Source organism: Saccostrea cucullata, unplaced genomic scaffold (assembly GCF_032062105.1).
Source record: "Saccostrea cucullata isolate Sc308-1 unplaced genomic scaffold, CSIRO_AGI_Scuc_v1 ctg451, whole genome shotgun sequence".
In the NCBI taxonomy this organism is placed as follows: Eukaryota; Metazoa; Mollusca; class Bivalvia; order Ostreida; family Ostreidae; genus Saccostrea; species Saccostrea cuccullata.
In genome coordinates this window covers 394,120-407,268 of record NW_026930321.1, presented here as the reverse complement: position 1 = coordinate 407,268, position 13,149 = coordinate 394,120, and the positions used below count along the sequence as shown (strand labels likewise).

The following is a 13,149-nucleotide window of genomic DNA, read 5'->3' as shown; positions in this document are numbered from 1 at the left end:
TAACATAGCTTTAGAGGATTCAAACCATTTTGGGCGTTATTTCTCATTTTGTTAAAAATGAAAGCTAATTCCGGTCAAACAGGACGGAAGACCTACTCGTTGCTTTGCAAAGAGCTTTGCTTTAGTTTCTTTCTTCATTTGTTCCAGACTTTGGTAGACATCATGCAATTCCCTCTTTAGATCCGCCACCTCCGACTTACCTTTACCCTCTCTCCAGATTGTTCAGTTTTATGTCTTTTAAAAAGTTCTTTGTTGGTTTCTTGAAGAACAGATCTACCTCTTTTCGGCTTTTTGAATATTTTTTCAAGCTCATCAATTTGCTTGAGTTTTTCGCGATTTTCTCTTTTATGCTGTATTTGCAGTTCTATTTCATCCTCTCGATCATCTAAAGATTCTTTCATCTCTTTAATTCTTCGGCTTGCCTCATCAGTCATCACGAACTTTGTCATTTTCCTCTTGAAATTAAAGTAAGACTAATATCTAAAACCATTTTGTTTTGCAGCTATGTTAATTGATAAATATGATAGGCCACAGCAAGTCTTTAATTTCTACTTCTCTAGTTTTTAAAATAGATTCTGTTTCTTAAAGGCCGGTATACACGATGAGATTTGTAGTATAATACAAATGATTTAATACTTTTGTATCATAATACTTTCTTGTGCTCACGCTAATACATATCTTATAAGGTTGTAAATAAACTACGTATTCCAACGTGTTTTTCCCCGTCATATTTCTCTCTCTGTCAAAGTAATAAAAATGAAGGATTCGAGGCTCTGATAGCAGTGTCTATCATCGTACTATGCGCTGCTTGATATATTCCACACTTCCTTTTCCCCTTCCCATTAAGCCACGAGTTTTTCGAGGTCTTTTTTTGTAATGTCGACCATTATTATTTACCATGTGCCTTTTTTTTTTAGTAATGATAAACATAGGATGAGCCCTAGTTTCAATACATTTCATTGGTTGGAAAAACCCCTACATAAACAAACACATGGGCGCAGACATTTTGGACACACACCCAAGGTTGTGCGGAGGAGAAAATGCTACCTGGCGCGTGATTGGTCAATAAGAGAAAAGACTTGTTATGTATTTGACAAGTGAAATAAAGTTGATAAAAATCTCATATCAAGACTTGGGTTTCTTTGAAATATATAGGAGTTACAGGTAAAAATTTGAAGGGAGGGGTGCCCTTTGGTTAGAGATTTTCATTTGGTGTCAAACGCACCTTGTTGTAAACAAATGGAAATTGAAAGTAAAAGTGCCGCGTGACGGTATATTTTTTCTGGCATGTTTTGTTTTCCAATATCTCGAACTTTCACGACAAAAAGGCCATTTGCCCGAAATTCAATATATGTATGAGTGACAGGGGCTGAAGTTTGTATGGAAGTCTATGGGAAAACATTTAGTGGTGTTTGTCCTATAGAATAGGTATGTATTTCATGGAAAAACATTGATTACAGTCACAAAATCAATCAGTTCCTATCTTTTTGGCATTGAGATCATATTTTAGTTAATTTTTACTATTTCTTAAAAAATTAGAGGGTTTGGGTAAATTGAAGCTAACAATGGGGACTGCACATGGTGAAAAAATGCCAAAATTTTTGCCCTAGCTCTCATATTTTCAATAAATGTACATGTAAATGATTTTAAATAAATATTTATGCTGAAATTTACTGTGAATATTGTAAATAATACAATATTGAGGTTTATGGGCATCATCAATACACAAAACATATGAATATCCCCCTCGCAGTTTGAGAAATTCATTTAAATCCATGTATTTTATGAGTGAAGACATTGGAACAGATTGACTAATCCTCTTTCAAATTTGTGTAAATCAGAGTTGATTGAATAATTTATAACAAAATTAGACTGCTGTTAAGTAATTAGGTTACTTTGTTTTTATATAAGGGGCCTAATCCAGCAACAAAGGCAGTTCCAGTCATGTAATCAGTGCTGGCTTGATATAAAAGTTATACTTTGGGGAAAACATTAGAGATTACTAGTAGGAAATTTAATTTAAATTACTGTAAAATATATTTTAGCAGAAAATACATTGAAAATACAAGAAATTTGCAAAATTATTATTGCAAAAATTATGAAAAAGTGCCTGAATATCCTTCCTCCTTGCCATATCCAATCTTGATATTCTGCAGAAAAGAGGGGGGGGGGGGTAATTTTGTACTCTAATGATGCTGGAAAATGAAGGAATTTTTTTAAAATGTGGTTTATTTGAACAACAAGAGTCGTGCTTATCTGCAGTTATTTTTTCAATTTCTTAGATATTTTTTAAAATAATTATCTGAGTAAATTCTATTTAAACATGATTATTTTAAAGCTATTTCATCACTAATGCTTATAAAAAATTCAAAAGATGATGTAAATAATAAAAAATTATAATATAAGCTACTACATGCATTTATCAGTATGTTTTAATAAAATAAAATATATTTCAGCAATGTATTCTCAAGAAGGAAGAGATTAATGAACCCTCCCCTCTTACAATGAACAACACATGGACACTCTCAGGATGGTCCCTTTGCTTTCATTAAGAGTTCCAAGGTATGGTTTTCCTAGCCAATCTAGTTAATCTATGAATATTTAAGTTATTTAGAACTTTTTATAGATTATTAGAAAATAAATTTCTTCAGAACTGCAGTTATTTAAGCACTTTGCTTACAATTGAGCACTGTATTCAATAAGACAATATGATTTATCTGCCCTTGGCATTTAATCAATTTATTAATTATGTCAATAATAAGAAATGATATGCAAATGAATATCTTTGCCTTTCATGAGAATATACATATTTAACATCCATTACATAAAATGTTCATGAAAATTGGCTAAAATGTAGGTCACCCCCCTTCAAAATTACAAAATTCTCAGTGGGGACGTATTTGATTCTCTGATGCCAGCAACCCATTGCCAATGAAATTCTTTTTAATATTATGTGCATTGAAACTACATATAATTCTCTTTCTTTCTATTGATTATTTTATCTACATTAGTTTTCGCTCTTTCCATAACTCAGCATTTTCTTACAAAAACCTGCTGATTTTCTTCATTTTTCATTAATAACGGGTACCTGCTACCCTGAATGATTAACATGATCTATCTTGAGAGATTATGAGAGATAATAAGAAAAACAAGCAAAACATATGCTAGATTAATCATTTTATTTGAAAAGTTTGAAAGAAAAATAGAAAATTGCTTCAATTTCTAGACATCTTTTCTGTTTCACAGATGTGTGTCTGATTGACTGGGGTGTGAAATGTAACAGCCAATGGTGTACTTCAGCTAAGACTGTCAGTCCCAATATTCAAGAGGTGAGATAAGCAATGGATATGTGTTCTAAAAATACTAAATTGACCACTTTTTATAAATGTTTCTTTTACTCTATAGGAAAAACCCCTACATAAACAAACACATGGGCGCAGACATTTTGGACACACACCCAAGGTTGTGCGGAGGAGAAAATGCTACCTGGCGCGTGATTGGTCAATAAGAGAAAAGACTTGTTATGTATTTGACAAGTGAAATAAAGTTGATAAAAATCTCATATCAAGACTTGGGTTTCTTTGAGATATATAGGAGTTACAGGTAAAAATTTGAAGGGAGGGGTGCCCTTTGGTTAGAGATTTTCATTTGGTGTCAAACGCACCTTGTTGTAAACAAATGGAAATTGAAAGTAAAAGTGCCGCGTGACGGTATATTTTTTCTGGCATGTTTTGTTTTCCAATATCTCGAACTTTCACGACAAAAAGGCCATTTGCCCGAAATTCAATATATGTATGAGTGACAGGGGCTGAAGTTTGTATGGAAGTCTATGGGAAAACATTTAGTGGTGTTTGTCCGGTTGAAAGTGATAAGTTAGATAAGACTTGTATTAGGAAATAGCAATCTCCGATGCAGAGTTGTCGTTCGTTCCTTTTAGACACGTGAATGTATGAGCCGATGGTAGAGAGTGAGGAAATAGAGCAATTCGTAATTCAGTTTTATAAGATTCGAAAAATCTTATGATACACTGTATTAATTAAGAGTGTATACACAGTAAGATTTTGTATTATAATACACATCTTATAATACAAATCTTACCGTGTATACCGGCCTTAAGAATACCATTAATAGGTCTGTTACAACAGGGGTGCATATGCCTTCAGATTGTTGTTGGAAGACTTGGCCACAAGGCCATAAACTCAGAATAGACTTACAAATGTCAAGTTTTTGATTTGTAATATTACGTGTTTTTTAAAGATAAATTATACATGTATTTGCTTTGAAAAAGCAACTTTATATAAATTTAATTTTCAAAATTCCTGACATAGGTATTATTTGATATTTATTATTCTGGTTCGATTGTTTGCTTTGTTCTTACTATTTTTTTTCGTGGTCTTTGTATTTGACCTTCAAAAACTACATAGATAGTATAATAGACACTTTCATAATGAACTTTTTGAAGTTTCATTTTCTATTGCGAACATTTTAAAAAATTATTTATAATAGTTTACATAAAAAGTTTATATTTATTTGCTTTAAACTGTAAAAATTAAGATTTTTTTTTAATTTTCACGTATAATTCTTTTACTTGTTTTAAAAATTTTAGATGCATTGTTTAAAAAAAATTAATTAATTAAAAAAATTTTCACCAAAAAATATTTTCAAGAACGATAATGCATAGAAAGATAACTCTTGTAAATATTTAGAAGCACAGATTTTATTGTGAGATAAAAAAAATCACTGATCTTTCGGAAAAAGTAAGCAACGCTTCATAGTAAAACTATTTTCCATTTGAATCTAATGCTATTGTTGTTGAAAATTAATGCCGGGAATTTAAAAAAAAAATCTGGAGCAGAGGCACTAGGCGTCGGAACGGGGGGGAGGGGGCTAAGCTCCCCCGCCCCCACATTTTTGTTTCAAAGATAGACATTATATAAGCATTGAAAATTGGGGCTTACCTTTTTTCGTTGGTTTTGCCCCCCCCCCCCCCCCACTTTTAATGTGCTTCCGACACCTATGAGAGGGATATTTCACCTGACCTTAAAGCTGAACACAACTCGTAAAATTTTTCAAATTATTATCTGCGATATTAGCAGTGGGGTGTACTCTTCGCATTCATTTCACCTGACTGCTTTATGGTTATCTTCACGACTTGTATTACCTTTGTTTACATTTTATTGCAGTTATCTGTGTTTTTTATGCCCCCGTAAAAGAAATATCCGGGGGTGTAAAGTTTTTGCCCTGTCATGCAGTCCGTCTGTCTGTTGGTTGCAAAAACTTTAATCTTGCCCATAACTTTTGACTGGATGGGGCTATGGCTTTCATATTTCACAGGTGTACTTATTGTGACAAGACTTTTCTTTTAGTACTCATTCCTCCACGGCACCTGATCACGCCTCTAAGGTCCATGTGTGTTTTGCTCCTGATATGAGATGTTTAAAGGACTTTATAACCCAGTCTTTGATTGTCGAGTTATAATTGAAGTCAATAACCTGCATCGGATCCAGGGCACTGGCTAATTTTTGTTTAAGAATAAATTTTTACTACGAAAATTGTAATGAAAATGGTTGATGTGTAGGTGTATACTTCTTTAATATAGAATAAAATAGCTGCAGATCTGTAGCGTTATGGTTTTATACATTTATCTTTGACCATAACGCTACATATCCCGTAGTGCAAAAAGATGCAATTTACGGCGCAATATTTTTTGCGCTCTTTTGGGGAGAATTTCTCCACTTTCTAGCATTGGTCAATCAATTACCTTTCACTCCCTAATTCTAGACACATTCTGTAGCCAATATGTATAGTTTATCCACCTCCCAACCATTTATAGTTGTCTCCACAGGCAATGAACTCGCTAAATTGAAGTAAATTTTCAGTAATTTAACAAATAATTTTAATCAAGCGAGTTTATCACTTGTAGAGACGACTATAAAGGGTTGGGAGATGGATAAAATACACAGATTAGTTAAATAATGTGTCTAGAATTAGGGGTTGAAAGGTAGTTGATTGACCAATGCTGGAAAGTGGAGAAATTCTCCACAAAAGAGCGCAAAAAATATTGCGCCGTAAATTGCACCTTTTTCGCATTACGGGATCTGTACATGCAGCGTTATGGTCAAAGACAAATATTATATAAAACCATAACGCTACAGGTCTGCAGCTAGGAATAAAACAACTGACAAGGAGGAAGTAAACTGACATGACTTACATGTAATCTGTGTTGAATACTTTACATGCAGAAAGAATAACCGAATAGCAAGTGGATAGAGATTAAAAAAATTATATTTCAAGAACTTAAAAAAAAAATAATAAAATAAAATAAATGAGAGTATTGCATAAGCAATACATGTCCCCTACCGGGTTCCCCTTTTTCTTTGGGGTGTCATTTTATTAGAGCCTGTGTATGAAAAATTGTTACATAAATATGGAAATTTCAGTTATTATTTGAATATAAATGAAATCTTTTGGATCTGCCTTACAAAGAAAGACTCGTGACGTCTTTGAATGCCATTTGACACACACGAATGCCTTGATCAGAACAGCTTACTTTACATGGTTGAACAACAATTTTATACCAGAAAAAATCAAACTTGATCTATATTTGTAACTATAAAGCACAGGCACCTGATGTTACTTATTTTTCTTTTAATAAAAAAAATATACCCTTACCTTATGATGAACCGGGTTTATTGTAAGGTGCCCTTGCTTGTACTGTGAAAATGTTCAATGCTATTGTGCTGCATGGGATGATACCCTGTGCATGGAAACGGGGATTCGTTGTACCGTTATACAAGGGTGGGGATAAATCTAAAACTTCGTGCAATAGCTACAGACCAGTCGCTTTATTGTCATGCTTTTTAAAGATTTTTGAAAGCATAATTTATACCCGTATTTCTGAACATGTATTAGTTGATAAATTATTTCCAAATCCCCAACAGCAAGGTTTTCAACAGAAGCTAGGTTGTTTGACGGCATCGTTCAACTTACATGAAACTATTTTTCACAATTTAGAACAGGGTAGCAATGTTTATGTTAGTTTTTTAGATAGTACAAAGGCATTTGACACTGTATGGAGACATGCTCTTTTATTGAAATTGTATGAACTGGGTGTAACAGGAAAACTTTGGTCTATACTAAAGGACTGTCACATTGATACATCAAGTGCTATTATAGTTAATCAAACTCAGTCAAGGTGGTTTCCTGTCCAGCAGGGCGTTAGGCAAGGCGGTGTCCTTTCTACATTCTTGTATCTTGTGTACATTAACGATTTGATTAATATTCTAGAAAAATCATCCAATCACTCGGGCATTCTTAATATATCATGTAGTTGTCCCTCATTGGCAGATGATCTAGCATGCATAGGACTTTCACCTACATCCCTTCAAACAATGCTGAACATTGCATTCGAATATTCCAGGAGATGGCGATTCACGTTCAATGCTCAAAAATCCTGCATTCTGAGATTCCGTGCGAAAAATGTCAGAGAACACTTCGACTATGTATGGTTCTTGGGAAACGAAACCATTCCTTGCCTAGACAACTGTAATCATCTCGGTATTCTTATCAATGATAAGTGCAATCTTTCAGATAGGATAATTTCTGCATGTCGAAAGGGGAAAAACTCGTATTTCGCCCTGAATGATATTGGATCTCGATACCTGAACCCTTTAACACTTTCTCATCTCTACAAATCAATTGTCTTACCATCGGTACTCTATGGATGTGAATTATGGAATGGCATGGCCTCAAATGATTTACATCGCTTGAATGTCTTCCAACATCTAGTGGTTAAAAACGCCCAGAATCTACCTACAAAAACAAGGTCTGACATTTGTGAAAGCCTTTTTGAAGTTCTTCCAATACAAGCCGAGATTGATGCAAGGAAGCTTCTATTTTTTGGTCGTCTGTGTCGCCTGGAATACAAAACTCTGTCGAAGAAAATCTTCTTAACTAGACTGTTTTCTTACTTGGCAGGGATCGCTCATAAACAGCTAGGTTTTATTCCGGATATTCTGATTCTTTTGTGTACTTACGACCTTTGCCAGTATGTGAGTGAGTGGCTTACAGGTGCCTCATTTCCTTCAAAGCCTGCCTGGAAACAAATTGTGAGATCTGCTACTTTTCGATATAATAAGCTCCGGAGAGACACACGTGTTTCAGATGATCCTGGATTCGTCCGTTTCCGGAAAATATTTCAGGATGGAAATCCTGCTTTATTCTGGCGACTACCCCAAGACTGTTATGAGATTTCGTTGTGCAAATTCATTTGCAAATTAGTCTCCGAATCTCCTCGAGAAACTACAGAAATTTGTCCCCTTTGTGGATCTCTGTACGTTGATCTACTAGTATTTAACCATGCGTCTTGTACCTGTCGTATCACATGTGATATACGCAATCAGTGGTGGGAGGATGTAATTAACTACTTTGACATTAACCTGTGTGTTGAACTGTGTGCCCTTACTGATGATGAACTGTACATGATTCTTCTAGGCCGTAAGCCGAACACCATTCTATCCGCCTTCAACCTCCGAAACTTCCAGTTACGAAACTTTCGCTGCGTTGTCGATGCGTGTGCCTTTTATAAGCGCAATCTTTCCGCACTGCAAATCTGCCAATGAGGGATGCTTCCAGCTCCTTTACTTCTTATTCTCAAAGTTCATTAATAGATTTTTTTTTTCACGCGAGGACATATATATATATACATGTGTATGAAGTAATGATCCCAAATGATTTTGTGATCTAAAACATTGTAAATATATATATATATATATATTTCTTTATATATTTATATGTGGTGTTTGCATGCAATTCATCTATTTATCTCATATGTGATATCATTTTTTGTGTGTTTGTTCAATTTTCATTAATCACTGTAATAGTGGAAATAAAGAATGAATGAATGCGCTCTTTTGGGGAGAATTTCTCCACTTTCTAGCATTGGTCAATCAATTACCTTTCACTCCCTAATTCTAGACACATTCTGTAGCCAATATGTATAGTTTATCCACCTCCCAACCATTTATAGTTGTCTCCACAGGCAATGAACTCGCTAAATTGAAGTAAATTTTCAGTAATTTAACAAATAATTTTAATCAAGCGAGTTTATCACTTGTAGAGACGACTATAAAGGGTTGGGAGATGGATAAAATACACAGATTAGTTAAATAATGTGTCTAGAATTAGGGGTTGAAAGGTAGTTGATTGACCAATGCTGGAAAGTGGAGAAATTCTCCACAAAAGAGCGCAAAAAATATTGCGCCGTAAATTGCACCTTTTTCGCATTACGGGATCTGTACATGCAGCGTTATGGTCAAAGACAAATATTATATAAAACCATAACGCTACAGGTCTGCAGCTAGGAATAAAACAACTGACAAGGAGGAAGTAAACTGACATGACTTACATGTAATCTGTGTTGAATACTTTACATGCAGAAAGAATAACCGAATAGCAAGTGGATAGAGATTAAAAAAATTATATTTCAAGAACTTAAAAAAAAAATAATAAAATAAAATAAATGAGAGTATTGCATAAGCAATACATGTCCCCTACCGGGTTCCCCTTTTTCTTTGGGGTGTCATTTTATTAGAGCCTGTGTATGAAAAATTGTTACATAAATATGGAAATTTCAGTTATTATTTGAATATAAATGAAATCTTTTGGATCTGCCTTACAAAGAAAGACTCGTGACGTCTTTGAATGCCATTTGACACACACGAATGCCTTGATCAGAACAGCTTACTTTACATGGTTGAACAACAATTTTATACCAGAAAAAATCAAACTTGATCTATATTTGTAACTATAAAGCACAGGCACCTGATGTTACTTATTTTTCTTTTAATAAAAAAAATATACCCTTACCTTATGATAAACCGGGTTTATTGTAAGGTAAGGGTATATTTTTTTATTAAAAGAAAAATAAGTAACGTCAGGTGCCTGTACTATAAAGGTATCCAGCAAGTTTCAAATCATGATAATCTCGTTTAGAACATTAATCCAATAGTGCATCACGACATTAATTTAGTGCATCACAAACCCTATTGTGAACCCAATTATTAAAAAAAATACCACAATTCCATCAGAAACCAATGAAGTAGAACGAAATGCAAACTTGATCCATAACTAATCAATTTATAAAAGCTATCAAGCAAGTTTCAGTTTATGACAATCTCGTTTAGAACATAAATTGAGTGCATCACGACATAAATGTAGTGCATCACGAACCCTATATTTAAATTTAAAAAAATAAAAATACCATAATTCTTTCAAAAATCAATTAAGCAGAACAAAATGCAAATTTGATCTGTAACTAATTAAGGTAAAGTCTCGTACTAAAAACCAGCTCAATATCTGCAAGCGTTTAGGAGAAAAGTGCGGAAAACCCTGAAAAATTGAAAAGGCCGTAATTCCGTAAAAAATCATTGAATCGGAACGATATTCAAACTTGATCTGTAATTCATCAAGATACACCCATATACCAAAAATCAGCTCAATATCTGCCAGCATTTAGAAAAAAAGTGTGGAAAACCAAGTGGGACCGACTGACAGACAGACGGGGACAGACAGACAGACGGACGGACAGACGCAGAGGAAACCTATAGTCCCCTCCGGTTTCACCGGTAGGGGACTAATAAATATATATTATATATATCTCACACAAACATATACATGTAGACTTCCCGGTAGTTATAAGAGATATGAAACAATATATTAATTTTTCATGTGCAATGTAGCTAAAATACTGTATGTGTTAATTAATTAAATAACATCAACAAAACTTAAAGTAATTAGTCCTTATCACTGCGCAAGTGGAAACACTCAACGGAATTTCCAGTAAGCATCCTCTTCTTTGTACTAAGTACCTTAATTAAGGATTTCCTGTTTTCTATGTTAAGAAGACGTGGATAAAATTCATAAGTTTCTATTGAAAAAGAAATCCTCCAAAAAGGCCAAAAAATCTTTACATGGACGACCGTCACCATTTCAGTATTTCGACAGATGTCCCCCCATTCTGGGTGTTGTACTTGCAGTCAGGGATGGAATCGGACTGATACACGGAGATCTTATACAATCTTCCCTTGGACTCCAACTGTCTGAACACCCACAGTCGTCTGTTGTCCAGTGTGAACCATTTCCCGTCTCTTCTACACACGGTGATTTTCGGAATACTGTCTATCACAGTGCTATCTTCAATACAGGCTTCCAGAGTTCCATATATAGTACGAAAGCCAAACCTAAAATGGTCCTTAATTGTTGCCTGAGAAAAATAGATATCACTTGGTCTCAGTTCCAAAGTCATGTTCAATACTCACTCAGTGTCTTACCCTCTTACGTTCTGTGCACCTCACAACAGCGGACGGGTATTTTGTTGTTATTTACATGTTAAACGTTACTATTTTTAAGAATTACACAATAATTTTTTTCAAATTAATTTTCCAAGAAGATAAAGTGAAAGTACTGGTACTGGATACTGATAGTGAACAGAGTTTCCGAAATTAACTAATGCGTCTGATGTATCTATTCAGGTTATATACACCCTTTAAAGATAAAGCAAAGATATATTAATCAATGATAGTATTTCCAGTTAATTTATGTAACAAGAGAAAGTAGAGGGCTTACGGATTTGGGGGGGGTGGGGGTGGGGGTGGGGGGTTACAATTACCTCTCAACAGGGTGATGTCATCAGTAACATTAGCCATACAAAAAAAATGTTCAAATCAATGATTTCTGTTGGAATACCACTGACAAACTCTTCTTGTCTATCACAAAAACAAAAATAGAAAACTTTCAGAGCAGTCTAAAACTCAGGCTTATAAAACGTGATGGGGGGAGAGGAATGTTTGTTCTGTGAAACATGATTTAATTCCGGGTGGTGGGGTGGAAGAGACAGACTGACAGTCTGATTGAAGAGCATACGAGGAGTTATCAAAAAGTTCGCCGACTGAGGCGATAAAATTAATACTATGTGGTCCATGCTCTCAAACTTTATAAGGAACATAAAACAACAAAAAAATGAAAAGTTGAAAATTTTAGCTTCATACTTTTATTATTTGCCAAATTATTATAAAATAAATATGAAATTATATGATCACCCGGCGCTGTCGCCGTTTAGTTTCATGACGTACGACAACGCCATTGTTTTTCAATGTCTGATTCTTCTATCTCAAACATGTATATCGAAGAGATTCCTTGGAGTTGAATAAGGACTGAAACCCGTCTTGTTTATAACTTTACAATGTTATAAACAATGGCTTTCAATGCATAAAATGTTGCAAATAGATTTATGCATTGCGAAAGATCCTCGCTTCGTTATATCAGCAGATTTTACGTTTGGGGGTTTAATATCTACAACACATGATCAACGTCTTTTTTGTGACGTTATTGGCTTTTCGAACCTTGACTACAATTGAACATTTATAATACCTGTGCACCACTTTTCTCTCTGAATCTATTTTGGTATTAAAAAAACAAGTACTCTGGATGCATTTTATTTCTCTGTAGCCAGTTTAAACATTTCCTAGGTCTATACCAGTTTTTTTATCAGGGACAAAACTCTATAGAATGTTGGAAAAAGAACCCCCTCCCCCTTTTTGACGTGATTTTCAAGCCCTTAATTGTTTGAACACTACATACAAAATTCACGATAAAATTTTATAGAATTTACAGAATGAAGTATAAATTGCACATACCTAATTTAACTGAAGTTTTAGACGTCAAATGTTCGTGACAAAAGAGCTTTTTCTCAGCAACACCAAGATCGAAAAAGCGTCATGTTCGAGGTTGCGCCGCCTGGACATTATTAGAAATAAAATTCATGATTTTTGGTTTAATTTATAGATAGAAAAGATGATGCTTACAAAATATTTTAAAATTTATTGATGTACCTACACCGGTTTTAATTTCGTGGCGCCAGTCCCCGAACTTTTTGATACCCCCTCGTAACTCTCCAAATATTCCCCATTTCCTTAAAAAAATGTTACTGTTCATGCCATAAATGTGGATAATCATGCAGAAAGTTGTAGTATATGTAATTTGCATATAAAGTTAGTGTATGTTTATGGATAAATGACAGACTACCATTTAGCTGCTCAAACAAGCTCCTCATCAGAGAAAAAAAGCACAACACAGTTCATTTGAATAAAA

The 13,149-nt window shown here is 34.3% G+C and overlaps 1 long non-coding RNA gene across 2 annotated transcripts; it reads left to right on the top strand.

Annotated features, from left to right (window-relative positions):
• Positions 1–1,158: 1,158 nt before the first annotated feature.
• On the top strand, positions 1,159–3,447 carry LOC134283723 (uncharacterized). 2 transcript variants are annotated; one of them, XR_009995550.1, is made up of 4 exons: positions 1,159–1,428; positions 2,457–2,562; positions 3,247–3,329; positions 3,406–3,447. It is a non-coding gene; the product is annotated as an uncharacterized LOC134283723 (long non-coding RNA). The 2 variants fall into 2 exon arrangements; XR_009995549.1 differs by having other exon boundaries at positions 3,247–3,445.
• Positions 3,448–13,149: the final 9,702 nt, after the last annotated feature.